This window comes from Chiloscyllium plagiosum, unplaced genomic scaffold (assembly GCF_037043375.1).
Source record: "Chiloscyllium plagiosum isolate Xiang-an unplaced genomic scaffold, Cpla_swu_hap1 HiC_scaffold_33, whole genome shotgun sequence".
In the NCBI taxonomy this organism is placed as follows: domain Eukaryota; kingdom Metazoa; phylum Chordata; class Chondrichthyes; order Orectolobiformes; family Hemiscylliidae; genus Chiloscyllium; species Chiloscyllium plagiosum.
The window spans coordinates 25,089,420-25,116,284 of NW_028270171.1; the positions used below are offsets into that span (position 1 = coordinate 25,089,420).

At 46.1% G+C, this 26,865-nt stretch overlaps 3 non-coding genes across 3 annotated transcripts; 2 read left to right on the top strand and 1 right to left on the bottom strand.

Annotated features, from left to right (window-relative positions):
* Positions 1–7,141: 7,141 nt before the first annotated feature.
* trnar-ccu (transfer RNA arginine (anticodon CCU)) lies at positions 7,142–7,214 on the top strand. The gene has a single exon. It is a non-coding gene; the product is annotated as a tRNA-Arg (tRNA).
* Positions 7,215–8,126: 912 nt separating this feature from the next.
* Positions 8,127–8,199, bottom strand: trnar-ccu (transfer RNA arginine (anticodon CCU)). Its single transcript has one exon. It is a non-coding gene; the product is annotated as a tRNA-Arg (tRNA).
* Positions 8,200–17,261: 9,062 nt separating this feature from the next.
* On the top strand, positions 17,262–17,334 carry trnar-ccu (transfer RNA arginine (anticodon CCU)). The gene has a single exon. It is a non-coding gene; the product is annotated as a tRNA-Arg (tRNA).
* The last annotated feature ends 9,531 nt before the right edge of the window (positions 17,335–26,865 follow it).

The window sequence follows — 26,865 nt, forward strand, 5'->3', positions numbered from 1 at the left end:
GCCCTCCTGACCACGTACTCACTTTCTTTGTCTGCCTTTCTTCCTTTTAAAAGTGCCGTTGTTTTGAGTTGTTTTTCTCCAAAGTTGCATAATAAAACAGTAATTGCTGCTCCTGGAATTTGAGGAAATCACCCCAACACCTAAAATGCCTCAAAAAAGGGGCAGCTCTTACAGTCACAACTTTTTCCCGTCCTCCATCTTGGATTACCCAGAATCCTTTGGAAATACCAATGCAGTTTACTCACTAAGAACCTCACCCACTTCCTCCGGCTCCATGTGTAAATTCCCTCCTTTGCTCTTGAGAAGACATACCCTTTCCCTGGCTGCCTGTTGCTTGTTATCCCTCTGTAAAATGCCTTGGAGGTTCCTTAATCCTGTTTTCCATAAACATTGCATGGTCCCTTCAAATTCTCTCTTTCCTAGTTTGAGTTCATTCCTGTTATCTCCAGGGCTCTGTCTGTCTTCAGTTTCTTGAACCTTACTTATACCTTCTTCCTCTTTCTGCCTAAGACTTAACATCATAACACGTCTGAACAGGTCAACGAAATATATCAACAGGTAACAGCTACAGCATCAACCTGCATTTATTGAGTTATCTTTCAAAACCAATTCAGTGCAATTGAAATACTGTGTGGTATCACTCACTGTAATAAACACTCTACTTGAATAAGGTGAAGAGAAAGTCATGGCAAATTATAAAATTACCAAAATAATGCATGACAATGGTTCTTAAATATATGTTTATAAATTACTCTACACATACTTATACAAATTAAATAAGGAGGAACAAATATCATGGACAATTAACCGTACATTTTGCAATTTTTCACTTTCACTGTAGAATTGCAGTTTTAAGATCAAAGTTTTTCTGATGGTGATCCGATCTCACCCCATCTAATACTTATCTTTTATACCTTTCTCCCCAAACGTGAGGTGAGAATTCATATGTTTCAGAGGATTGCCTTATTTGATGAGCTGTTCCTTGATCTATGATAAGTACAATCCCACAGACTTTGTCATGATTGCACCTTGTCTAAAGTCTTAATCAAATCATTCAATAGCAGACAATTCCCAAGAGGTTAATGAGCAAAAGTCCCATTCAATGTTTTCAAGTCTCCATTTTCCTTCCGTAAAAAAATTATACAAAAGTTAAATACCACAAGTGCTGGAAATCTGCAATAAAATCAGGAAATATTGAAATGCAGGTCAGGTAGCATCTGTGGAGAGAAACACAATTATCAATTTGCAATCTTAATTTTGTTTTTTTCAGCAGATGCTTCTGAACCTGAGAGTTTCAACACTTACTGTTTATATTCTTAATGTAGACCATGCCCTTGGAGTGATTAATGTGAATGGAATGTTAAATATATCACTGAGATGTGCTGGTGAAGGGCATTGTTTCGTAAATACATGGAGCACTTACAAAGAGAGGCTGGTGTGAGAATTGTTCCCCACGTTATTACAGTTCCAGACAGATACCCCAAATTGTTAAGCTCCCAGGTGAGCAGGGATGAAATGGTTTCCTTTCTGCATTTACCTGGATCCTTGGTTGGTCACTAACAGGTTAATTTAGAAAAGGAGCCTTTCTTGTGGATGTCTTCCTCCCAAACCAATTGAATTGGTGTTTAAAAGTAGCCAATTAAACCAGGATAAGTTGAATTAACAAAAGAGTGAATCTATTCATATCAGAATGCAAAAAGATGATTGTAACTCACATCCACACAGATTAGGAAGAGAAGGAGGTGCAGGCAGATAGCAGAGTGAAGAAGGCATTTGATTCACTTGCCTTTATTAGGCAGTGCATTGAGTGTAGGAATTGGGATGTTGGGTTGTGGCTGTACAGGACATTGGTTAGGCCACCTTTTGGAATACTGCGTTCAATTCTGGTTTCCCTGCTATAGAAAGATGTTGTAAAACTTGCAACCATTCAGAAAAGATTTACAAGGGTGTTGCAAGGGTTACAGGGTTTGTGCTATCGGGGGAGGAGGAATAGACTGAGGCTATTTTCTCTGGAGCGTCGGAGACTGAAGGGTGGCCTTTTAGAGGTTTATAAAATCATGAGGGACATGGATAGGGTGAATAGCTTCGGTCTTTTCCCCAGGGTGGGGGAGTACAAAAACAGAGGGCATAGGTTTACGGTGAGAGGAATAATAATTTAAAAGGAACCTAAGGGGCAACTTTTTCATGCAGAGGGTGGTGCTTATATGGAACATGCTGCAAGAGGAAGTGGTGGAGGCTGGTACAATAACAACATTTAGAAGTTAAAAGTCACACAACACCAGGTTATAATCCCACAGGTTTATTTGGAAGCACTAGCTTTCAGAGCGCTGCTTCTTCATCAGGTGAAGACAACCACCCAGTGAGGGAGCATCGCTTCGAAAGCTAGTGCTTCCAAATAAACCCACTGGGCTATAACCTGGTGTTGTGTGATTTTTAACTTTGTCCACCCCAGGCTAACCCCGGCTCCTCCAAAACATTTAAAAGGCATCTGGATGGGGGTATATGAACAGGGTGGGTTTAGAGGGATATGGGCCAAATGCTGGCAAGTAGGACTGGATTAATTCAGGATATCAGGTCGGCATAGACGGGTTGGACCAAAGGGTCTGTTTCCGTGCTGTACAACTCTAAGACTCTGTAACATTTAAAAGGCAGCTGGATGGGGACATGAATAAGAAGGCTTCAGAGGGATATGGACCAAATGCTGGTTTGTGGGACTAGATGACTTTCGGATATCTGGTTGGCATGGACGAGTTGGAGCGAAGGATCTGTACAAAATTAGGGCGGCACGGTGGCACAGTGGTTAGCACTGCTGCCTCACAGCGCCAGAGACCCGCGTTCAATTCCCGCCTCAGGCGACTGACTGTCTGGAGTTTGCACATTCTCCCAGTGTCTGCGTGGGTTTCCTTCGGGTGCTCCGGTTTCCTCCCACAGTCCAAAAATGTGCAGGTCAGGTGAATTGGCCATGCTAAATTGCCCATAGTGTTAGGTGCAGGGGTAAATGTAGGGGAATGGGTCTGGGTGGGTTGCGCTTCGGCGGGTCGGTGTGGACTTGTTGGGCTGAAGGGCCTGTTTCCACACTGTAAGTGTTCTAATCTAAAAAAAAAACTCTGTGTCTCTGTAAGTGTAAGAGCCTTTTTAAATGACTGTGACATTTTAATTTGTGCTTATTTGGTTTAATTGCTTTATTTCAATTTGTTTTCAGAGTAGTGTAAGGAGACTTCTGAAAAGTAGGCTGTCAGTAGGTTAGAAGACGGAATAGGTTATGCTGCATTCTGCAATTACAGCGATGATGATGTGCCAAGTGTAATACTTCAACTGGCTTGGCATTGATTTATTGGTTAATACTCTTAGCCATTGAAGTTATAACATCTTCAATTGAGAGTGAAAGCATATATCTTGGGAGGATATTTAATTGCTCTAAAGATACCACGTATCTGAAAGTTCCCTGCAGTTAATAGATCAATGGGACAGGAATTACCTATTATATCACAAAGTAAGTCTGTTTCTCTCTGCTGAACTTCTACTCAGCTAAAGATTGACTCTGCCTGTTGTGTGACATGGCTTTTAATTTCCACTGATCAACCAGATAAACATTAACAACACAATGTAATTAAACTCAACTTTCCTTCAGTATTCTTGTTGGTGATGTGGACAAAGGGGGACAAAATTTGGTTTGCGGTTCAACTTGATTTTATTAACAAAATATTAAAACAGATTGTCAGCATTTCCCAAATTCCCACAATGTTTACTGTCTCTCCAGCTCTATCCATCTGAGAAAGGGTATGAACTGGAACAATCCATGTTGGGCCATTGGAATCTCCTTCCTGTCCCGATATAGGGCTGGCTCTCTTCCACAAAGGGGGGGCTCGCAAGTTCGGGCAGATCTTTCTACTGAGGCAGGAAATGATTTCTCTTCATTCTGAGGCACCAAGAGGGTCTGAGAAATGAAGGAACGATGTCACAACTGGTCAGAAAGGCCTTAGACAGTGTTCTTTAACTGTTACACCTTGACAGCAGCTGCTCCATACTTTAGTGTGTCCCTCAACATGTCATCCTCCATCTTGGAACCTGCTCAGCTGTAGCACTTGTTTGAGGTCAACACTTTCCACAGAGAGTCCAAGGTGGGAGTGCTAGGGGCCTAATGGATAAGGCACTGGCTTCCCTAAGCTGGTAATTGTGGGTTCAAGTCCCATCTGGGGTGTTTGGGTTTTAAGCCTGAGCTTTGTTGCTGATTTTCATTCCATGTCAACTTCATCTCAATCCATGCTGACTGAATTTTTCATAGACAGTACTCTGTTAAAAATCACTGTGGTCTCGTTGAGATTATGGCAAATGATGTGACATAGAAACTTGCACAAGGTAATTCCAGGATTTGGGAGAACTTGGGGTGAATTGTCTAAAAGAGACAGCACAGCCACAATGGGCTGAATGCCTGCCATGATTCTGTTGATTTGTCCTCAATGCAGCTTTTTGCAACATCTCCACTTCCTCCTTCCCCACTAACTGCAAATATCTTGAAAGTGCTGCACACAATAACATTGAGCCCTTTCCCTTCTCCTGTCTGCTCCATTTGCCTCAAACTATGGGTCTGCAAAGTTGGAGTTGAATTGATTTCTCGACTGGGAGAAAGTGAGCACTGCAGATGCGAGAGATCAGAGTCAAACTGTGTGGTGCTGGAAAAGTACAGCTGGTCAGGTGGCATCCGAGGAGCAGGGGAGTCGATGTTTCGAGTATAAGCTCCTCAGGCCTATGCTCGAAATGTCGACTCTCCTGCTCCTCGGACGCTGTCTGACCGGCTGTGATTTCTCAAATGCCCGTTTGGGGTCAAATGGGAGGCGAGATCAATTTATCAAGCAGCCGACAATTTAACATCAGATGGAAGGGGTAAAAAACAATCAGGAAGAGTAGAAAACTCAGAAAAAAACAATATGACAGGGCCGGGTTCAGTATTTAAAGGTTGCCATTTTACCTTCATGGGCATAGCCCCAGTGGCCTACTGGATAAGGCACTGACTTCCTAAACCAGGGATATTGTAGAGTTTCCAAGTTGGCTCCGTGGTTCGCCCTGCTGCCTCATAGCACCAGGGACCGAGGTTCAATTCCAGCCTCTGGTGACAATTTGTGTGGGTTTTGCACTTTCTCCCCGTGTCTGTGTGGGTTTCCTCTAGGTGCTCCAGTTTCCTCCCACAAGTAAATTAGCCATGCAAAATTGCCCAGACTGTTCAGGGATGTGGAGGTTGGGTGCATTTGGCAGGAGGACATGTCGGGGAGTGAGTCTGGGTGGACTTGTTGGGCCAAATGGCCTGTTTCCACACTGTATGGATTCTATGAGAAAGACATTTGGACAGGTACATGACAGGAAATGCTTTTGTGGGTGTGGACCAAGTGGAGGCAGGTGCAATTAGTTTTAAAGTTAACAGCTCCATGACAGCGCCCCTTCACTTTGGGAGAGGAGTACCCCAAGGCTGCCCCCTGTGCGGCCAGCTGGATTCCCTGTGCGTGGAGCCTTTCCTGTGCCTCTTGTGGAGGAGGTTGTCGGGGCTGGTTCTGCGCGGTGCGGGCATGGGGGTGGTCATCTCGGCCTACACTGACCACATGCTCCTCTCTTTCACCGACCCGGCTGACCTGGGGAGGATGTGTGTGTGCCAGGCCGTGTACTCAGTGGCCTCTTCCACCAGGATCAACTGGGCCCAATATTCCAGACGACTGGTCAGTCCGAGGCAGCTGGAGTCTCTGCCAGAGGAGTTACGGGGGTTCAGCTGCAGTACCACCATCTCCACGACCTGGGGGTCTACCTCAGTTCGGCTGAGGAATCCTGTCCGGCGAACAGGCAGGAGCTGGAGACCAAAGTCTCGTCTCGCCTAGGCCTCTGGACAGGACTGCTCCGAGTGCTGTCTCACAGGAGTCGAGTGTTGGTCATAAACCAGCTGGTGGCTGCCATGCTGTGGTACCGGCTGTTCACTTTGGTCCAGGGTGACCAGGGTCGGGGACGTGCTGGATGGTGGGGGCCTGGGCTGGACGCTGCCGCAGGACATAGCGAGCAGGGCAGCGGTAGACGTCCGGTACGTGGCCACCGACATCCGACGCTTTAAAATGGCGGTGCTCGGACCCGACGTAGTGCCCCAGTTGGAGGATGCTCAGGTGTGCGGTGGGATCCCGTCTGTGCTCACTCCTGCCCGAACGGAATTTCACATTGGCCCCAGGGTCCTGTACTTCCTGCGGGAGCCTGTGCCGCACAAACTGCGCTGTCTCTGGAGTTTTAGTTTTGTCCCTTTCAGGGGTGTATCACAGAGGGCCCTGTACAGACTGCTGCTGCACACCCTCATCCACCTCCCGGACACACCCTGGCGTGCCCATTTTCCACCGGGCGGTGGGGACCATCCCCAGTGAAGGGCTCTCTACATGGGAGTCCTCCCCCTTTCTCACGGGGATCTGGGGAGGAGGGTATTGCACGCGGCAGTCGGCAGATTGCGGTGGTTCACGGACTCCCAGCCCAACTGCTTGTTCTGTGGTGCTGTGGAGTCCATGGAACAGGGTGTTTGCACTCCCTTTTTAGCTTTCTGGGAAACCTTCTCCTCTGTTTCTGGTTGGACTTCAGCCCCACACTCCCCATCATTGGGCACCCAGTGCCAAGGGGGGAGGGTTGGTCAGAGGATCTCCTCGTGGGTCTGCTCCTGGGCCTGGCCAAACTGGTTGTTAGGGCCGATTGCCTGACCCTCTTCCGCGGTTACGTTCGAGCCCGGGTGTTCCTGGAGAAGGAGCACCCAGAGTCTACTAACATCCTTGAGCTGTTCAGAGTGTGCCCTCCCCCTCACTGTTTGATCACGCAGCATTGCCCTTTGATGCTTGTCACTGGCCACTCGGGTGTTTCCTTTCTTCCTGGTGGTGGGAATTGAATAAAGATTTGTACATCTGTTGTCTTTCACTGTGTCTCACACCTGCACACACACAACATGGTGCTGGGGAAAATATAAGCACTACCGCAGTTCGGCAGCAGTGTGGGGGTAAAGGAAAAACCATATATAACCAGGAGATTTAGAATCCCCTCAGTCCAGGGCACTGACTCTGTGCTGGCTGAGCCACAGTCAGTGTGTTCTTGCAAAACAAAACGTAAAAGCTGCCATTTTAACATCACACATGTGGCCCCAGTGGCCTAATGGATAAGGCACTGGCCTCCTAAGCCAGGGATTGTGGGTTCAAGTCCCATCTGGGGTGTCTGACTCTTCTTTGTGTGTCATTAATCTTTAATCCACTTTGCAACATCCCCACGTCTGCATTCAGTTGATGGGATGTGGTGTCCCATGTGACCTTACACAAGTATCTTGGGGATCTGCAGGATTACGGCTGAATTCCCAGAAAGAGACAAACGTTTGTGGGAAGGCAACTGCTGAGGCTGACTCACTGAGTTTCCAGAGGGAGATGGATGGGTCAAGGGAGCGGCCAAAAACTGAGCAAATGAAAGACAATGTGGGAATGTGTGAGGTGATACACTTTGGTAGGAAGAATAAAGCAGCTGGATATTATTTCAATGGAGAAAGACAGCAGAAAGTTACAGCACAGAGAGATATGAAATGTGTTTTTGCGGTCTCGCTGTTGATCCTTTGCTGTGACCAATCTTCATGGTAATATCGGTGAGATGTTCTTGGTTTCTCTTTAGTTCTTGAGTCTGGTTAAGCCGATTGTGATTTGCAGGCCGTGGTGAGACCGCGGTCAAGATCACCGTCAGTTTCTTGGATGAAGTCTTCACGGCTGGTAACGCTGACAGTCACCACTGGAGAGTGTCTCTGCCATTATCTGCAGTTGGCCCGGCACATCAACGGTTTCATCAGCAAACCTCAAGGGACAACATCCAAAACCTTTGTGCTCTTGAAGGCAAATCCCTTCTCATTAACACAAGAAACAAAATATCTTTAATGGGATGATGTTGATTTGAACATTCGGGCAGATCAGGGAAAAGGAGCATAGGGACACACACCTGGATGCCAGTCCCTTCACGAAGCCTTGACTTGGCATCAACATTCTGTAGCCACCAACCCAACACAGACCTGGGCACTTCTCCAGAGGAGATGAGAAATCGACTTGACTGCGGACTAAGATCAGCCATGAAGACAAGGGTTAAAAGTCAGACACCCCAGATGGGACTCGAACCCACAATCCCTGGCTTAGGAGGCCAATACCTTATCCATTAGGCCACTGGGGATGCACAGTTTAAGCAAAAATGGCAGCCTTTAAATACTGCACCCTGACCTCTCATTGTGTGTTTTTCTGAGTTTTATACTCTCACTGCACTCTGGGGATCCAAGATGGCGGTGATCTCGGACGATCATGTTGCAGAGCTCCGCACCACAGCACAAGCGGGAAGAATTTCTATCACGCCCAATCCGGACCATCGCGATATCCTGGGGCTCTGAAAAGGTTGTGGAGTCCCAGGACATTGTGAAAAATCAACTTACCTGCGTTTTCATCATCCAGAGATGTTGAAGAAGGAAGGAGCAGTGTCTGAGGCCAGGCTCCCAGCCCAGCCTGCAGGATCCTTGGGCTCAATTGCCTACCAGGCCTTGGTGAAGTAGCTCGCGAAATCTCGCGAGATGTTGGGGAAGCAGATAGAGGTGAAGCTGGCCCCGATCTCTATCATGCTGCAGAAGCATGAACAGCAGCTGGGAGACCTGGAAAAGAAGACGGATGAGGTTGAACACAGAGTCACAGCAGTGGAAGCTGATACCAGTTACTCTAAGGATAGGATCCCAGCATCGGAGGCTGAGGGGTGACCTTACAGAGGTTTATAATATCATGAGGAGCATGAATAGGGTAAACAGCCAAGGTCTTTTCCCTGGGGTGGGCGAGTCCAGAACTAGAGGGCTTAGGTTTAGAGTGAGAGGGAAAAGATATAAAAGAGACCTAAGGGGCAACCTTTTCAGGCAGAGGGTGGTGTGTGTGTGTGGAATGAGCTGCCAGAGGAAGTGGTGGAAGCTGGTACAATTACATTGTTTAATAGGCATCTGGATGGGTATATGAATAGGAAGACTTTGGAGGGAGATGGGCCGGTGCTGGCAGGTGGGACTAGATTGGGTTGGGATATCTATTCGGCATGGACGGGTTGGACCGAGGGTGTGTTTCTGTGCTGTACATCTCTACGACTCGATGACTGGAAGTGTCAGTCTGAGTAAATCCGTTGTCTAGCTCCTGGCAATGTGACCCCATTGGATGATGTGAACCCAGCTCATGACCCGTTTGGCCAAAGCTACAGAACATTCTGGAAGATCAGGGAAAAGAAGGATATGAACACACACCTGGATGCCAGTCCCTTAGCAAAGCCTTGACTGGGATCTGCAGCAGAGCTCTGACCATCTGCTCCAAACTTGTTCATAAAAGCCCTAGAGTGAGGGGGACAAGCCATTCAGCCCATCAAGTCCAAACTCAGCCTCTGAGCATCCCATCCAGGCCCAATCCCTATCCTCTCACCCTGCATTCCCCAAAACCAATCCACCGAACCTGCACATCTTTGAGCTGTGGGAGGAAAACAAAGCACTCCGAGTACCCCATGGAGAGAATGTGCAAACTCGACACAAACAGACCCTCAAGGGAGGAATCAAACCCAAGACCCTGACACTGTGAGTCACGATGCCAGCCCCAGGAGAATCTCAGCAGTTCTTTCACCATTGTGGCTCTGCTGTCTCTTTCAGGCAATTTCGACCCAATCCTGCAGATCCCCGACAACTTTGTGCAAGATTATGTTGACAGCACTTCCCATCAACTGAATGCAGACCTGGGGATTTTTATAATGTAGATTAGAAGTAAAGTTCCATGAGGGCAACCTATGAAGGTTATCCACTCAGGAGGGGATTTGAACCCACAATCTCTGGCTTAGGAGCCCAATATCTTATCCATTAGGCCACAGGGGCTACATATCTGCTTTTAAACTGGCAGCCTTTAAATACTGCACCCTGATGGCTCATATTGTGGTTTTCTCAGTTTTATACTCTCACTTATTGTTTTTTACAACTTCCATCTCATGCTAAAAAATTGGCTGCTTGATAAATCAATCTCGCTTCCCATTTGTTGCCAAACGGACAGACAAGAAACCAACCAAACTCCAACATTGCACAACTCAAGTCTGAGGAAAATGGAGCAGACAGGAAAATAGCAAAGGGCTCAATGTTATTTTGTGCAGCACTTTCAAGGTATTTGCAGTTAGTGGGGAAGAAGTAGGTGGAGATGTTGCAAAAAGTTGCATTGAGGACAAATGCTTTCTTTGGTTAGACCGCACTTGGAATACTGCGTCCAGTTCTGGTCGCCCTATTATAGGAAAGATGTGGATGTTTTGGAGAGGGTTCAGAGGAGGTTTACCAGGATGCTGCCTGGACTGGAGGGCTCATCTTATGAAGAGAGGTTGACTGAGCTCGGACTTTTCTCATTGGAGAAAAGGAGGAGGAGAGGGGACCTAATTGAGGTATACAAGATAATGAGAGGCATGGATAGAGTCGATAGCCAGAGACTATTTCCCAGGGCAGAAATGGCTAACACCAGGGGTCATAATTTTAAGCTGGTTGGAGGAAAGTATAGAGGGGATGTCAGAGCCAGGTTCTTTACGCAGAGAGTTTTGAGAGCATGGAATGCGTTGCCAGCAGCAGTTGTGGAAGCAAGGTCATTGGGGACATTTAAGAAACTGCTGGACATGCATATGGTCACCGACATTTGAGGGTGCATACATGAGGATCAATGGTCAGCACAACATCGTGGGCTGAAGGGCCTGTTCGGTGCTGTACTGTTCTATGTTCTATGTTGTATGTTCTAAATCAACAGAATCTTAGCAGGCATTCAGCCCATTGTGGCTGTGCTGTCTCTTTCAGACAATTCACCCCAAGATCTCCCAAATCCTGGAATTACCTTGTGCAAGTTTCTAATAGTCATCGTTAAAAATCAGACAACACCAGGTTGTAGTCCAACAGGTTTCTCTCAAAGTACTAGCTTTCGGAGCACAGCTGCTTCGGCAGGTGGTTGTGGAGTATAAGGTTGTAAGACCCAACCACCCCGTGGCTCAACACTTCAACTCCCCCTCCCACTCCACCAAGGACATGCAGGTCCTTGGACTCCTCCATCGCCAGACCATAGCAACATGACGGTTGGAGGAAGAGCACCTCATCGTCCGCCTAGGAACCCTCCAACCACAAGGGATGAACTCGGATTTCTCCAGTTTCCTCATTTCCCCTCCCCCCACATTGTCTCAGTCTAATCCCTCGAACTCAGCACCACCTTCCTAACCTGCAAACTTCTTCCTGACCTCTCCGCCCCCACCCCCACTCCGGCCTATCACCCTCACCTTGACCTCCTTCCACCTATCGCATTTCCAATGCCCCTCCCCCAAGTCCCTCCTCACTACCTTTTATCTTAGCCTGCTGGACATACTTTCCTCATTCCTGAAGAAGGGCTCAAGCCCGAAACGTCGATTCTCCTGCTCCTTGGATGCTGCCTGACCTGCTGCGCTTTTCCAGTAACACATTTTCAGCTCTGATCTCCAGCATCTGCACTCCTCACTTTCTCCTTGAACCTTGTTGAATGCCTTACTGACGTCCATATAGATCACATCTGCTGCTCTGCCCTCATCAATCCTCTTTGTTACTTCTTCACAAAACTCAATCAAGTTTCCCACGCACAAAGCAATGTTAACGATCCCTAATCAGTCCTTGCCTTTCCAAATGCATGTACATCCTGTCCCTCAGGATTCCCTCCAACAACTTGCCCACCACCGAGGTCAGGCTTACTGGTCTATAGTTCCCTGGCTTGTCCTTACCACCTTTCTTAAACAGTGGCACCACATTAGCCAACCTCCAGTCTTCCAATACCTCACCTGTGACTATCGATGACACAAAGATCTCAGTAAGAGGCCCAGCAATCACTTCCCGAGCTTCCCACAGAGTTTTAGGATACACCTGATCAGATCCTGGGGACTTATCCACTTCTATGCATTTCAAGACATCCAGCGCTTCTGCCTCTGTAATATGCACATTTTTCAAGATGTCACCATCTATTTCCCTACAGTCGATGTCTTCCATGTCCTTCTCCACAGTAAACACTGATGCAAAATACTCAATTAGTATCTCCCCCCATCTCCTGCTGCTCCACACAAAGGCCACCTTACTGATATTTGAGGGAGTTTAGATCAGAGTGGTGCTGGAAAAGAACAGCAGGTCAGGCAGCATCCGAGGAGCAGGAAAATCGACATTTCGGGAAAAAGCCCATGCTTCCTTCTTTTTCTTAACCAAACCCTCCATTTCTTTAGTCATCCAGCATTCCCTATACCGACCAGCCTTTCCTTTCACCCTGACAGGAATATACTTTCTCTGGACTCTCGTTATCTCATTTCTGAAGGTTTCCCATTTTCCAGCCGTCCCTTTATCTGCGAACATCTGCCCCAGTGAGCTTTTGAAAGTTCCTGCCTAATACCGTCAACATGAGCCTTTCTCCAATTTTGAACTTCAACTTAAAGATCCGATCTATCCTTTTCCATCGCTACTTTAAAACTAATAGAATTCCGGACGCTGGCCCCAAAGTGCTCCTCCACTGACACCTCAGTCACCTGCACTGCCTTATTTCCCAAGAGTAGGTCAAGTTTTGCACCTTCTCTAGTAGGTACATCCAATACTGAATCAGGAAATTTTCTTGTACATCCTTAACAAATTCCTCTCCATCTAAACCCTTAACACTGGCAATCCCAGTGTATGTTTGGAAGGATAAAATCCCCTACCATAATCACCCTGTTATGCTGAGAGATAACTGAGATGGCCGAACAAATTTGTTTCTCAATTTCCCTCTGACTGTTATGGAATCGATAGTACAATCCCAATAAAAACACTACTCCCCCTCCTCTCTTGCCTCCCTTTCTGTCCTTCCTGTAGCATTTGTATCCTGGAACATTAAGCTTCCAGCCCCGTCCATCCCTGAGCCATGTTTCTGTAATTACTATGATATCCCAGTCCCATGTTCCTAACCATGCTCTGAGTTCATCTGCCTTCCCTGTTAGGCCTCTTGCATTGAAATATATGCAGTTTAATTTATCAGTCCTTCCTTATTCTCTGCTTTGTCCCTGCCTGCCCTGACTGTTTGACTCACTTCTGTTCTCAACTGTACCAGTCTCAGATTGATCTCTTTCCTCACTATCTCCCTGGGTCCCACCCCCTCATGTTACTAGTTTAAATCCTCCTGAGCAGCTTGAGCAAATCTCCCTGCCAGTATATTAGTCCCCTTCCATTCTGCACCCTTTGTGAGATATCCTTGATCCTGGCATCAGGGAGGCAACACACCATTCTGCTTTTTCGCTGCTGGCTGCACACGCATCTGTCTGTGACTCGGACTAGAGAGTCCCCTAACACAATTGATCTCTTGGAACCTGACGTACCTCTCATTGCATTAGAGCCAGTCTCAATACCAGAAACTTGGCTGTTCGTGCTACGTTCCCCTGAGAATCCATCACCCCCTACATTTTCCAAAACAGCATATTTGTTTGAAATGGGAATAACCACAGAAGAATCCTGCATTACCTGCCTACCTCTCTTACCTTTCCTGGCGTTAACCCATCTATGTGACTATATATGAGACTTTCCCCCCCTTCCTATAACTGCCATCCATCACATCCCCTTGCTTTTGTGAATACTTCATGGTCTCTAACTGTCTCTCCAACCAATCCATTCGATCTGATAGGATTCGCAACCAACAGCATTTATTGCAGACATAATCCTCAGTAACCGGTAAACTCTCCCTAAAACTCCCACATCCGACAAGAAGAGCATATCACTCTACTAAAGCCATTTTTGTTTTTCTCAATCTACAGACCCAGAAAATAGCACTCTTATTCCTCTACCAAACACTGCTCCAGGTTAAATTAATACTTATGGCTTATATTTTAAGTTTAATCAAGAGACATAGCTCAATAAAACATATAATCAAGAAAGAACCCACTCTACCCACCACTGCAGACTTACTGTAAGGCCACACGTAAAATATTCACTTGTCTATTTCTGTGCTGTGACCTCTCCCAAATAGGTTCCTCCAAGATTAGTTGTGAATTTCACTGGTTGTTAATTTTCCCAGACGCACTCCGAGCAGACTGGGACTATTTCCAAAGTGGAATGTATAAAATACTCCATTGACTGACTGCAGATTGTGCAAATACAAATTCATCCCGAAGACCTATGTGTGTGTACACGCGTACATGAGAGAGAGAGACTATGTGCATTTGAGTGTGAAGATGTATAAGCCTGTGATTATGGGTGTGAGTAGATTAGATTGCAGTGTGGAAACAGGCCCTTCGGCTCAACAAGTCCACACCGCCCCGCCGAAGCGCAACCCACCCATACATTTACCCCTTACCTAACACTACGGGCAATTTAGCATGGCCAATTCACCTGACCTGCACATCTTTGGACTGTGGGAGGAAACACACGCAGACACGGGGAGAATGTGCAAACACCAGACAGTTGGTCGCCTGAAGCGGGAATCGAACCCAGGTCTCTTGCGCTGTGAGGCAACAGTGCTAACCACTGTGGTGCGTGCGTGTGTGCGTGTGCGTGTGCGTGTGTGTGTGTGTGTGTATGTCTTTGAGAGAATGTATAGTGTAATGGGGTCAGCTGTAGTGTGACATGAGCCCAAGGTCCCAGTTGAGGCCATCCCCTTGTGTACCAGATTTGGCTATCAGCCTCTGCTCGGCCACTTTGTGTCGTTGTGTATCCCGAAGTCTCCCTTGGAGGATGGTCACCCGAAGATCTGAGGGCAAATGTCCCTGACTGCTGAAGTGTTCCCTGACTGGGAGGGGACACCCGTGTCTGGTGATTGTTGCGCAGTGTCCATTCATCTGTTGTCATAGCGCCTGCTCGGTCTCGCCAATGTACCATGCCTCAGGGCAACCTTGCCTGCAGCGTATGAGATAGACAACATTGGCCGAGTCACATGAGTACCTGCTGCATACATGGTGGGTGTTGTCTCCATGTGTAATGGTGGTATCCATGGCGACACTCTGACATGTCTTGCAGTGGTTGCCATGACAGGGTTGTATGGGTGTTGTGGTCGATGTTGTCCTGAAGGCTGGGCAGTTTGCTGTGAAAAATGGTCTGTTGAAGGTTTGGTGCTTGTTAAAAGGTGAGAAGTGGAGGTGTAGGGAAGGTCTTGGCGAGGTGCTTATCCTCATCGATAATGTGTTGCAGGCTGTGTAGAACATGATATAGTTTTTCCGCTCCTGGGCAGTACTGGAAAATGAAAGGTACCCTATCGGTTGTATCCTGTGTCTATCTCCTGAGGAGGTCATTATGGTTATTCGCAGTGGCATGTCAGAACTGGTGATTGATGGGTTGAGTATTGTACCCTGTTCTTATGAGGGTGTCTTTCAGCATCTTCAGGTGTCCGTCACGTTCCTCCTCATCTGAACAGATCTTGTGTATGTGTAGGGCTTGTCAGTGGGTTATGGCTGTTTTAATATGTTTCGGGGGTGGAAATTGAAAAAGTGCAGCATCATGAGGTTTTCCGTGGGTTTGTGGTAGAGTGAGGTATTGATGTGCCTGTCCTTGATGGAGGTGCATGTGTCCAAGAATGAGACAGATACTAAAGAGTAGTCCATGGTAAGTCTGAGTGTGGGATGCCATTTGTTGATCTCACTGTGTAGTTGCTTCAGCGATTCCTCGCCGTAGGTCCAGAGGAAGAGAATGTTGTCAATATATCTGGTGTATAGTGTTGGTTGGAGGTTCCTGTGCAGCAAAGTAGTCTTGTTCAAACTTGTACATGGAAATATTGGCATATTGGTGAGGAAGTTAAAATGCACAGAGAGGGGTCAGTTCCATGCTTTGCTTCTCTTTCAGGACACATTGGGGACTCAAGGGTTAAACATTCCACTACCAGTATCAACGGAAAGCCTGTATCTTACAATACAGACAGAACATCTCAGTCAGGGGGGAGGCTGACTGTATCTCAGAAATAGAGCCTAGTGGAGCCACACATGTGGATTCCCCCTGTAGTCCTGGACAGAGGGATTTGCCCTTTCCACACAAGACTGCTAGCCTTGGCCACAACCCTGTTAAACTGCCTCCCACTCCCATTGTCTTCCTTCCCCTCCATATTAGCATAGGGATGTGAATCCCCCATTTCCAGCAGGCAAAGCCCTTCTGTCTTCATCTCTTCCCATCAACACATCATCATGAAGAATATGATAATGAGCTTCTGTCATCTATTCACACGTTAGCACAGGACATCGCTGTTCATCGGGCTTTGTAAATTGATAATTACCTGCTTTAAACTATGTTTAATACAATCGCCCATGTGACTGATAAACCTTTTGTTTAATCCCTATAAAAGACACTGTCTGTGTGTGTGTAGGGCAGAGATTCATGGAGAGGTGTCATTACAAGGAGACTCATGGCTCCCTTTGGGGACATTTTGAATCTCCCGCCAACTGCCCGATAATAAAGTATCTACCATTGTACAGAAACCTGTGTCGTCCGGATTTGTGGAACAAAGTGGACCAGCACGTGGGGTCACAGTTTGAAGATATTGGGAGAAAGGGAGAGAGGGAATTTTTCATCGACAGTACTCTGTTAAAAATCACTGTGCCTACGTTGAGCTTATGCAAATGATGTGTAATAGAAACTTGCACAAGGTAATTCCAGGATTTGGGAGATCTAGAGGTGAATTGTCTGAAAGAGACAGCACAGCCACAATGGGCTGAATGCCCGCTAAGATTGTGTTGATTTGTCCTCAATGCAGTTTTTTGCAACATCTCCACTTCCTCCTTCCCCACAAACTGCAAATATCTTGAAAGTGCTGCACACAATAACATTGAGCCCTTTCCCTTCTCCTGTCTGCTACATTTGCCTCAAACTGTGGATCTGCAAAGTTGGAGTTGAGTTGATTTCTCGACTGGGAGAAAGTGAACACGGCAGATGCTAGAGATCAGAGTCAAACTGTGTGGTGCTGGAAAAGTACAGCTGGTCAGGTGGCATCCGAGGAGCAGGGGAGTCGATGTTTCCAGCATCTTCTCCTCAGGCCTATGCTCGAAATGTCGACTCTCCTGCTCCTTGGATGCTGTCTGACCCGCTGTGATTTCTCAAATGTCCATTTGGGGAGAAATGGGAGGCGAGATCAATTTATCAAGGAGCAAACAATCTAGCATGAGATGGAAGGGGTAAAAAACAATCAGGAAGGATATAAAACTCAGAAAAACACACTATGAGAGGTCTCAGAGCAGTATGTCAAGGCTGCCATTTTTCTTCATTATGTGCAGCCCCAGTGGCCTAATGGATAAGGCACTGGCCTCCTAAGCCAGGGATTGTGGGTTCAAGTCCCATCTGGGGTGTCAGACTTTTAAACCCTGTCTTCAAGACTGATCTTTGTCTGAGGTCAAGTCGATTTCTCATCTCCCCGAGAAAAGTCCCCAGGTCTGTATTGGGTTGGTGGGAAATTGTGTCAGAAAAATACAGAATTTTCAGGATATGGGGGTGAATTCCCAGAAAGAGAAAGCACAGTCATAATGGCTGAAAACCTGATACTTCTCCAATATACAGCCCTCAGTCTGGTTGGAACCGGCTTCTTCTTGAACCTTTGTAGCTCCTTGATCTGAGCTGCACTGTTCTCTGGAGCTGATAGCTGCTGTTTAATTTAGTTTGGCCAATTTTCTGTCAGGTCAAATATCTCCAGCTGAGGATCAATTGAGAATGCCTGATTTTGTTGCCATGGTCACGTGACCACACAGGATTGAGATCAGCTGCACAGTGAAGGTTTCAACAAAATCAAAACCCCAAATAAGACTTGAGCCCACAATCTCCAGTTTAGGAAGTTATTGCCTTACCCATGAGGTCACTGGGCCTCCAACAGATAGACCTACCTATCTATGGACAAAGCAACTTCTGTTTTGGTTGTGTTGGTGTCAGAGTTAGCTATATTCTGTCAACATTACCAGCTGAACCACAGATTACCTGCATGTTTGGTATTTATGATAAGGTCCAATATGTCAATGGAAATGATTGAAATCTGGGTGTTTAAGTTTGAAACTGATGGGGCTGTGGCTCTGCATTTGGGTCCTTACCTTTCTTAGTCAAGGTATTGAATACAATTGCAAGGAGGCTATGATGGAGACGTGAGGTAGTTAGGCCATCGTTGGAGAACTTGGAGTGCCATATCCACAGATTGGACAAACATTTGTGGGAAGGCAACTTCTGAAAATCACCAGCCTCTGAGTCAGAGTCGGGGTTCAACGACAGAGTTTATTGTACAAGGAAATCCCGGAGCTCCGGGGGGACAGCGGCACCAACAGCACAGTGGTCAGCTGTGATTCTTCTCTCAACCCGGAGCACATGTCAAGATACTGTCATACATTTTGTGATATAATAGCTCAGTGATGAGGTTATTGTCTCTGTAACATGGCTTGGTTATTGTAAACATTGCAGAATCCTTGATCGTTTCGGTGCAGTTATTGTCAGTTCCAGTGTGGCCTTTGTTAATTTCAATGCAGTTGTTGCCAGTTTCAGCGTCTGCGCGGAAGTCCGTTGCTGTAGTAATGGGCTCTAATCGCTCTTCCTGAGAAGGACGATTACTGCAGCCCTGGCTATTATCACTCTGTATTGAGTCTGTATCAAACAGTTAGCATTTCTATCAAAGGTGTTGGCTGGACGCAGACCCTTCGGCGGGCAGTATATGTTATTCATGTGTATTGTCTCTCCCATCTGCCTTAAACTAATCTACTCGGTTGTGAGTGCATTGTGCTGGCATTCTGTTGGCCCCAGGCAGTGTCTGTGTTTGCTCTGCTGTCTCTCTCCATATTGTGGTCTGGCGGCCATCTTGTGTACCAAGTGGCCAACTTATGGCTCAGTGGCCATCTTGTGTGTCCGTGTGCCTAGTGTCACCCTGCCCCGTGCCATCTCCCACTTCACTTTGTGGTCAAGGAGGCGAGGGTATTAACTGGAACAATCCATGTTGGGCCATTGGAATCTCCTTCCTGTCCCGATATAGGGCTGGCTTTCTTCCACAAAGGGGGGGCTCGCAAGTTCGGGCAGATCTTCTCTCTCTCCAGATTTTGTTTATTTAAAAAATATACTTTATTCATAAAAAATCAAATAGAAATGCAGACAAAGGTTCTAAATCAGTTGTGTACAGTCTGTGCAGAGAGAAAAGAACCAACAAAACACTGGAATTTTGACATTTCTCAAAGTTCTGTGTCGTGAAAAAAAAGGCATTTTGTACTTGGGCAGGAAACGATCTCTGTTCATTGTCAGGCACCAAGAGGGCCTGAGAATTGAAAGAACGATGTGATAATTTGTCAGAAAGACCTGAGACTGTGTTGTTTCCCTGTTACACCTTGGCAGCAGCGGCCCAAAATTTGAGTGCGTCCCTCAGTGTGTCGTTACAGATCTTGGAATATGTTCAGCTGTAGCACTTGTTTAAGATCAACTATTCCCAGTAGAGTATTGTCACTAAGTTTTTGTGGCTTAATGGGTAAGACTGTAGCTTCTGATGTAGTGGATTGGTGGTTCCAATCCCTTTTGGGGTGTTGACTTTTTAAGCCTGGTCTTTGTGGTGGCTGATTTTCGTCCCATATCAACTCCATCTCAATCCAAATTGACTGGATTTTTCAACTACTCCATTAAAAATCACTTGCCTGCTTCGAGATTATGGCAAATGCTCTTTAGTAGAAACTTGCACAAGGTAATTCCAGGGTTTGGGAGATCTTGAGGTGAATTGTCTGAAAGAGACAGCACAGCCCCAATGGGCTGAATGCCTGTTAAGATCCTGTTGATTTGTCCTCAATGCAGCTTTTTGCAACACCTCCACTTCCTTCTTCCCCACTAACTGCAAATATCTTGAAAGTGGTGCACAAAATAACATTGAGCCCTTTGCTATTTTCCTCTCTGCTCCATTTTCCTCAGACTTGAGTTGTGCAAAGTTGGAGTTTGGTGGATTTCTCGTTTGTCTGTTTGGGGAGAAATGGGAGATAAGATCAATTTTATCAAGCAGCCAATGATTTAGTGTGAGATGGAAGGTGGAACAACCAATCAGTGTGAGTATAAAACTCAGAGAAGAACACAATATAGGAGGTTCAGGGTGCAGTATTTACAGGCTGTCATTTCAGTTTTGTAGATGTGGCCCCAGTGGTCTAATGGATAAGGCACTGGCTTTCTAATTCAGGGGTTGTGGGTTCAAGTCCCATCTGGGATGGCTAACTTTTAAGCCTTGTCTTCACGGCTGATCTTCTTTGCCTGATGTCAAGTCGATTTCTCATCTCCCCTGGAAACGTCCCCAGGTCTGTGTTGGGTTTGGTGGGATGTTGTGTCAGAAAAATACAGAACTTTGTGGGGCCTGCAGGATATGGGGCTAAATCACCCCTCTCTCTATGTCGGATTTGGAGGGATCAGTCAAAAGAGTCATCTTTTTTTGAATAAAATCTCTAACTTGAAATAAACGAAAGAGGTCCCTGTTAGGTAGCTTGTGTTTCTGTGCTAACTGATCGAAGGACGTCATTGTGTCTCCCAAGAATCACGCACGCAAGACACACCCCTAGCTGCCCAATGTTTGGATCCTGAATCTATCATCCCCGGTTGAAAACCCGGCATATCCGCTGTAAGAGAAGATGTCTTGCCAATATTGCCTTCCCTCTGCCGAATTGCCCTCCATGCTTTAACAGTATCAATAACTATTGGGTTATGGCAATATTCCCTAACTGTCCTCATTTTGTCCAAACACAGCAAGCGAGTAAGGGGTCACCTTAGCCTGGGAGGTTTCAATATCTAACCATATTGAAAGAGGGTCCCCACAAGCCCAATCACTCATGTAGGATAAAAGCGAGCTTCGTTGGTAGCTTTTAATGTCTGGGAGATTCACTCCCCCCCAGTCTGTGAGACAATTGCAGTTTAGCTAATTTAATGAGGGGCCACTGACGATGTCAAATAAAGGGGCTGAACCAGCCGTTCAGTCTCCTGAATGTTTGCTTATCGAAAATCAGGGGGAGCATCCGTATAGGGTATAGTACACGGGGGAGAATATTCATCTTAATAAGCGCTATCCAACCCAACCATGAGACCAGAAGCGCCTCCATCTTTGAAGGTCTTGTTTGATTTTGTCAAATAATTGAACAAAATTGGCTTTGAACAGCCGATTCAGAACTGGAGTAATGAACATGCTCAAATACACAAAACCCCCCTGTGACCATTTAAATGGGAATCGATATTCACCCTCAAGACTTAACACCTTCATAAGACCACCCATAGGCATAGCCTCTGATTTTGCAAGATTAATCTTGTCCCCCAAAAAGGTGCCAAACACACAGATGCATGCTAACAGGCGAGGTACTGAAACTGCTGGATTTGACGAAAGAATTAGAACATCGTCCGCATACAATAAACTCTGATGTAAATTTGACCCCACGTCTGGAGCTGATATATTGGGATCCCTATGAATGGCCCCCACCAATGATTCAATCCCCACTGTAAAAAGCGGTGGCGAAAGGGAACACACCTGCCGGCTGACCCAAAAAATGTTAAAATTGCTTGATCACACCCCGTTGGTGATGATTGCAGTGAGAGGGTCATTGTGGAGAACCTTTACCCATCTTATAAAAACTTCGCCCAAGTCAAACCGCTCCAGAGTATAGAAAAGGTACGGCCACTCAACTCGGTCAAGCGCCTTCTCTGTATCTAGAGAAATCCCCAATCCCTATATTGCCTGTTGTTGACACGCTTGAATTACATTAAGCAGCCTCCTAACATTATTGGAGGATCTGCGGCCCTTTATGAAGCCTGTCTGGTCCTCTTTAACAATAGAAGGTAACACAGACTCCAGCCTTAACACAAGGGTCTTGGAGAGGATTTTAAAGTCCACATTTAAGAGTGAAATGGGCCTGTACAAAGCACAGTCCCCCGGGACCTTCCCTTTTTTAAGAATAAGTGAACTATTTGCCTCTGTCAGAGATGGCGGGTGACAATCATGGCTGTATGAGTCATTAAACATGTTGAACATCGGGCCTGACAATATGTTTATAAATTCCTGCTAGAATTCGCTGGGAAGTCCATCAGGACCGGGCGCCTTTCCACTCTGAAGCTGCTTCACAGCCTCCTGCACCTCTTGCTCTGATAAGGGGACATTGAGAAAAGACTCTCCTTCGGGGGTCACACCCAGGAGCTCCAGATCCTTGAATAAATCCTCCATTTTGGCCCGCCCCTCCTCACAAACCTCAGATTGGTATAACTTAGAGTAAAATCTCTGGAATGACACATTAATCTTTTTGGAGTCACATGTTCGGTTCCCAGACCCTTCCCTAATCACTGTAATGGTTTGAGGGGCGCTCCTTTTCCTAGCGAGATATGCTAAGTATTTGCCAGGCCTGTCACCATGATCATATAACCTTTGCTTTGCAAAGGTAAGCTCATTCTTTGCTGTCTGCGTGAGCACGGCATTCAATGCAGACCGCAGCGCCGTAATCCTCTGTAACTTGACCAACGAGGGCCTGTCAAAGTAGGCCTTCTCAGCTGCCTTCAACTGTGCTTCGAGGAGATGTTGCTGCTCACCCTTCTGCCACCTCCTACTGGCAGTGTAGGAAATAACTGACCCACTGGCATAGGCTTTGGCAATTTCCGAAAGGAAGAATGGGCTACTAACCGAGTGTGAGTTAATGTCTTGGAACGCCCAAAATTCCTGAGAGAAATGCTCCACAAATGTATTATCCTTGAGAATAAAGGGATCCATTCGCCAGTTCCTTGGACCCACTGTAACGTCCTTAATCTTAACCAACAGGTACACTGGAGTGTGGTCAGAGATGGTAATATTACCGATCGTACAAGATGCCACCAAGTCCAGGGTTGCCACGGGGATTGGAAAAAAATCAATCCTGGTGTGACATCTGTGTGGATTGAAAAAAAAATGTACAATCCCTGATGTCCACCAACCCTCACTCTACACACAGATCCACTAATTGTTTAGTTTGTACAGAGGGTATTGGGGGTCCTTTGGGCAACCTCTGTACTGTGGGATCCATGAGACTGTTAAAATCTCCTCCGTTAATGGTATGCTAGGACTCCAGACTGATCAATTTAGAAAACGCATCTCGCAAAAAGTTGAGGAGAAGACCTGGAGGGCAATAAACATTTAAACACCATATTCTTCCCCATTTATCAGGGGTTTGAGAATTACAAACCACCTGTGTGTGTGTCTTTAACACACTCTAGTAACTTAACTGGGAGATTCCTCCTCACCAATACAGCCACTCCCCGACTTCTGGTATTAAATGATGTGAAGTAAACCTGATCAAAGCCATTCTGCTGTAGTTTCAAATGTTCCCTGTCATCCAAGTGCGTCTCCTGTAACAAAGGAATATCCACTTTCTCCTTTCTAAGACTCAAAAGTACCTTCTTCCTCTTAATTGGTGAGTGACTTTCCTTGATATTGCAGGTTCACCATTTAATCAAGTCATTAACCATAACCTTCTGCAGTCACATTAAAATTCCAGAGAGGAGGAACTCGACCCACAAATCACTGAGCCTTAGCATCATATGATCCATCAAATATAAAAACTACATAAACTGAAACCACTAAATTTAACAAACCTACAAAACTATCAAAGATTAAAAGCAATACAAACCACCATATAAAGCGCCAATGGCGCTGAATAGGGGAACTCACTTCCTGCCCAAAGGGGGCAACTACCCTCCCAAACTGCCCATAAGTGGGCATCTAGCCATCCCAACCATTTTCCCTCCTTCTCGCTAGAGCCGTCCCACAAACACAAGCAGAATAGAAAGTAAATATACCATAGAATAGCAATATGAATAAAGAAAAAAACCATTTAAGATCGATGGGGTACATACCCCACCCATCCTCTGGTATAACTTCACTTAGAAATTGAAAGTACACACCTCAACTGCCACCAAACATAGTTTAAACCGGATTATTACCAATTGGGAAAACAAGGAAAAGAAAGCTCCAACTGGACTTGCTCTGTTTTTTTTTTAAAAAACAACAAAGACATAACCAAACAACACTATTTGTAGATACTAAATTGTTCCGATTCGGTTAATTTGTCCACAAAGTCTCTTGCCTTCTCTGATGTATCAAATAGATGTACGGATCCATGTAAGGTTATCGGAGCGCCGCCAGATACCTCAGAGAGTACTGGATCCCAAACTCCCTCAGTCTTCTCTTGGCAGAAACATTATCCGTCAGGGGGCGGGGATTAAACAGCCAGGGCTGACAAAGGAAGTCAGGAAATGTATCGTAGGGAAAGAGAGAGCCTACAAAGTGGCCAAGAGCACTGGGAAATCAGAAGATTGGGAAGACGACAAAAACAAACAGAGGTTAACAAAGACATAGAAATAAGGGAGGAGAGGATCAAATGTGAAGGTAAGCTAGCCAGTAATATTAGAAATGATTGTTAAAGTTTCTTTCAATACATAAGAAACAAACGAGAGGCAAAAGTAGAAATTGGGCCGTTCCAAATTGATGCAGGAAGGCTCGTGAAGGGAGATAAGGAAATGGCTGAAGAACTTGGTAAATACTTTGTGTCAGTCTTCACAGTGGAAGACATGAGCATTATCCTAACAATTAAGGAGAGTCAGGAGGCAGATTTGAATATGGTAGCCATTACAAAAGAGGAAGTGCTAGAAAAGCTGAAAGGTCTAAAAATTGATAAATCTCCCGGCCCCGATGGTCTACAGCCTAGAGTTCTGAGGGAGGTGGCTGAGGAAATAGTAGAGGCTATTTTCAATCTTTCAGCAATCACTGGAGTCAGGGAAATTCCCAGATGATTGGAAAATCACTGTTGTAAACCCCTTGTTCAAGAAAAGATCAAGATAAAAGATGGAAAATTATAGGCCGGTTAGCCTAACCTCGGTTGTAGGTTAAATTCTAGGATCCATCATTAAGGATGAGATTTCTAAATTCTTGGAAGTGCAGGGTTGGATTAGAACAAGTCAGCATGGATTTAGTAAGGGGAGGTCATGCCTGACAAACCTGTTAGAATTCTTTGAAGAGGTAACAAGTAGGTTAGACCAGGGAAACCCAGTGGAAGTTATCTACCTAGATTTCCAAAAGGCCTTTGATAAGGTGCCTCACGGGAGACTGCTGAGTAAGGTGAGGGTCCATGGTGTTCGAGGTGAGCTACTGGCATGGATTGGGGATTGGCTGTCTGACAGAAGGCAGAGAGTTGGGATAAAAGGTTCTTTCTTGGAATGGCAGCTGGTGACAAGTGGTGTCCCGTAGGGTTCAGTGTTGGGGCCGCAGCTGTTCACTTTATATATTAATGATCTGGATGAAGGGACTGGGGGCATTCTGGCGAAGTTCACCGATGATGCAAAGTTAGGCAGACAAGCAGGTCGTTCTGAGGAGGTGGGGAGGCTGCAGAAAGATGTAGGCAGTTTAGGAGAGTGGTCCAGGAAATGGCTGATGAAATTCAATGTGAGCAAATGCTAGGACTTGCACTTTGGAAAAAGGAATACAGGCATGGACTATTTTTTAAACAGTGAGAAAATTCATAAAGCCAACGTACAAAGGGATCTGGGAATGATAGTCCAGGAATCTCTAAAGGTTGACTTGCAGGTTGAGTCTGTGGTTAAGAAAACAAATGTAATGTTGCCATTTATCTCAAGAGGGTTGGAATGTAAAAGCAGCGATGTCCTACTGAGACTTTATAAAGCTCTGGTTAGGCCCCATTTGAAATAGATTAGATTAGATTACTTACAGTGTGGAAACAGGCCCTTCAGCCCAACAAGTCCACACCGCCCCGCCACCCACCCATACACCTACATTTACCCCTTACCTAACACTACGGGCAATTTAGCATGGCCAATTCACCTGACTTGCACATCTTTGGACTGTGGGAGGAAACCAGAGCAATTAGAGGAAACCCACGCAGACACGGGGAGAACATGCAAACTCTACACAGTCAGTCACCTGACGCGGGAATTGAACCCGGGTCCCTGGCGCTGTGAGGCAGCAGTGCTAACCACTGTGCCACCGTGCCACCCACAACTACTGTATCCAATTTTGGGCTCCACACCTCAGAAAGGACATACTGGCACTGGAGCATGTCCAGCGGAGATTCACACAGATGATCCCTGGAATGGTCGGCTTAACATACAATGAACAGCTGAGGATCCTGGGATTGTATTCATTAGAGTTTAGAAGGTTGAGGAGAGATCGAATACAAATTTACTAGATAATGCATGGCTTAGAAAGGGTGGATGCTGGGAACGTGTTTCCATCAGGTGAGGATACTAGGACCCATGGGCACAGCCAGAGAATTAGAGGGGGTCAATTTAGAATGGAAATGAGGAGACATTTCTTCAGGCAGAGAGTGGTGGGCCTGTGGAATTCATTGCCATGGAGCGCAGCGGAGGCCAGGGCGTTAATTGTCTTCAGGGCAGAGATTGATAAATTCTGATCACGCAAGGAATTAAGGGTGACGATGAGAGTGCCATGAAGTGGCGTTGAAATGCCCATCATTCACGATTGAATGGCGGGGTGGACCCGATGGGCTGAATGGCCTTACTTCCATTCCTATGTCTTCGGCTCGTCATCGTAAGGTTTTCGTTTCTGGTTTACCTCAACTGAGAAGTCGTGGAAAGGCATGAGCTTAGAGTCCCTCGTAAATTAGGGCCTTCAGATTCTTCCCCTGGATTAGATTACCGACAGTGGGGAAACAGGTAACACTATGGGCAATTTAACATGGCCAATTCACCTTCGTACTGTGGGGGGAAACCAGAGCAATGTACAAACTCCACACAGGCAGTTGTCTAAGGCTGGAATTGAACCTGGGACCCTGGTATTGTGAGGCAGCAGTGCTAACCACTGAGCCACCTGATTCTGGGAGCTGCCACAATTCTCTCCTTAGCTCTGTAGTTCATGC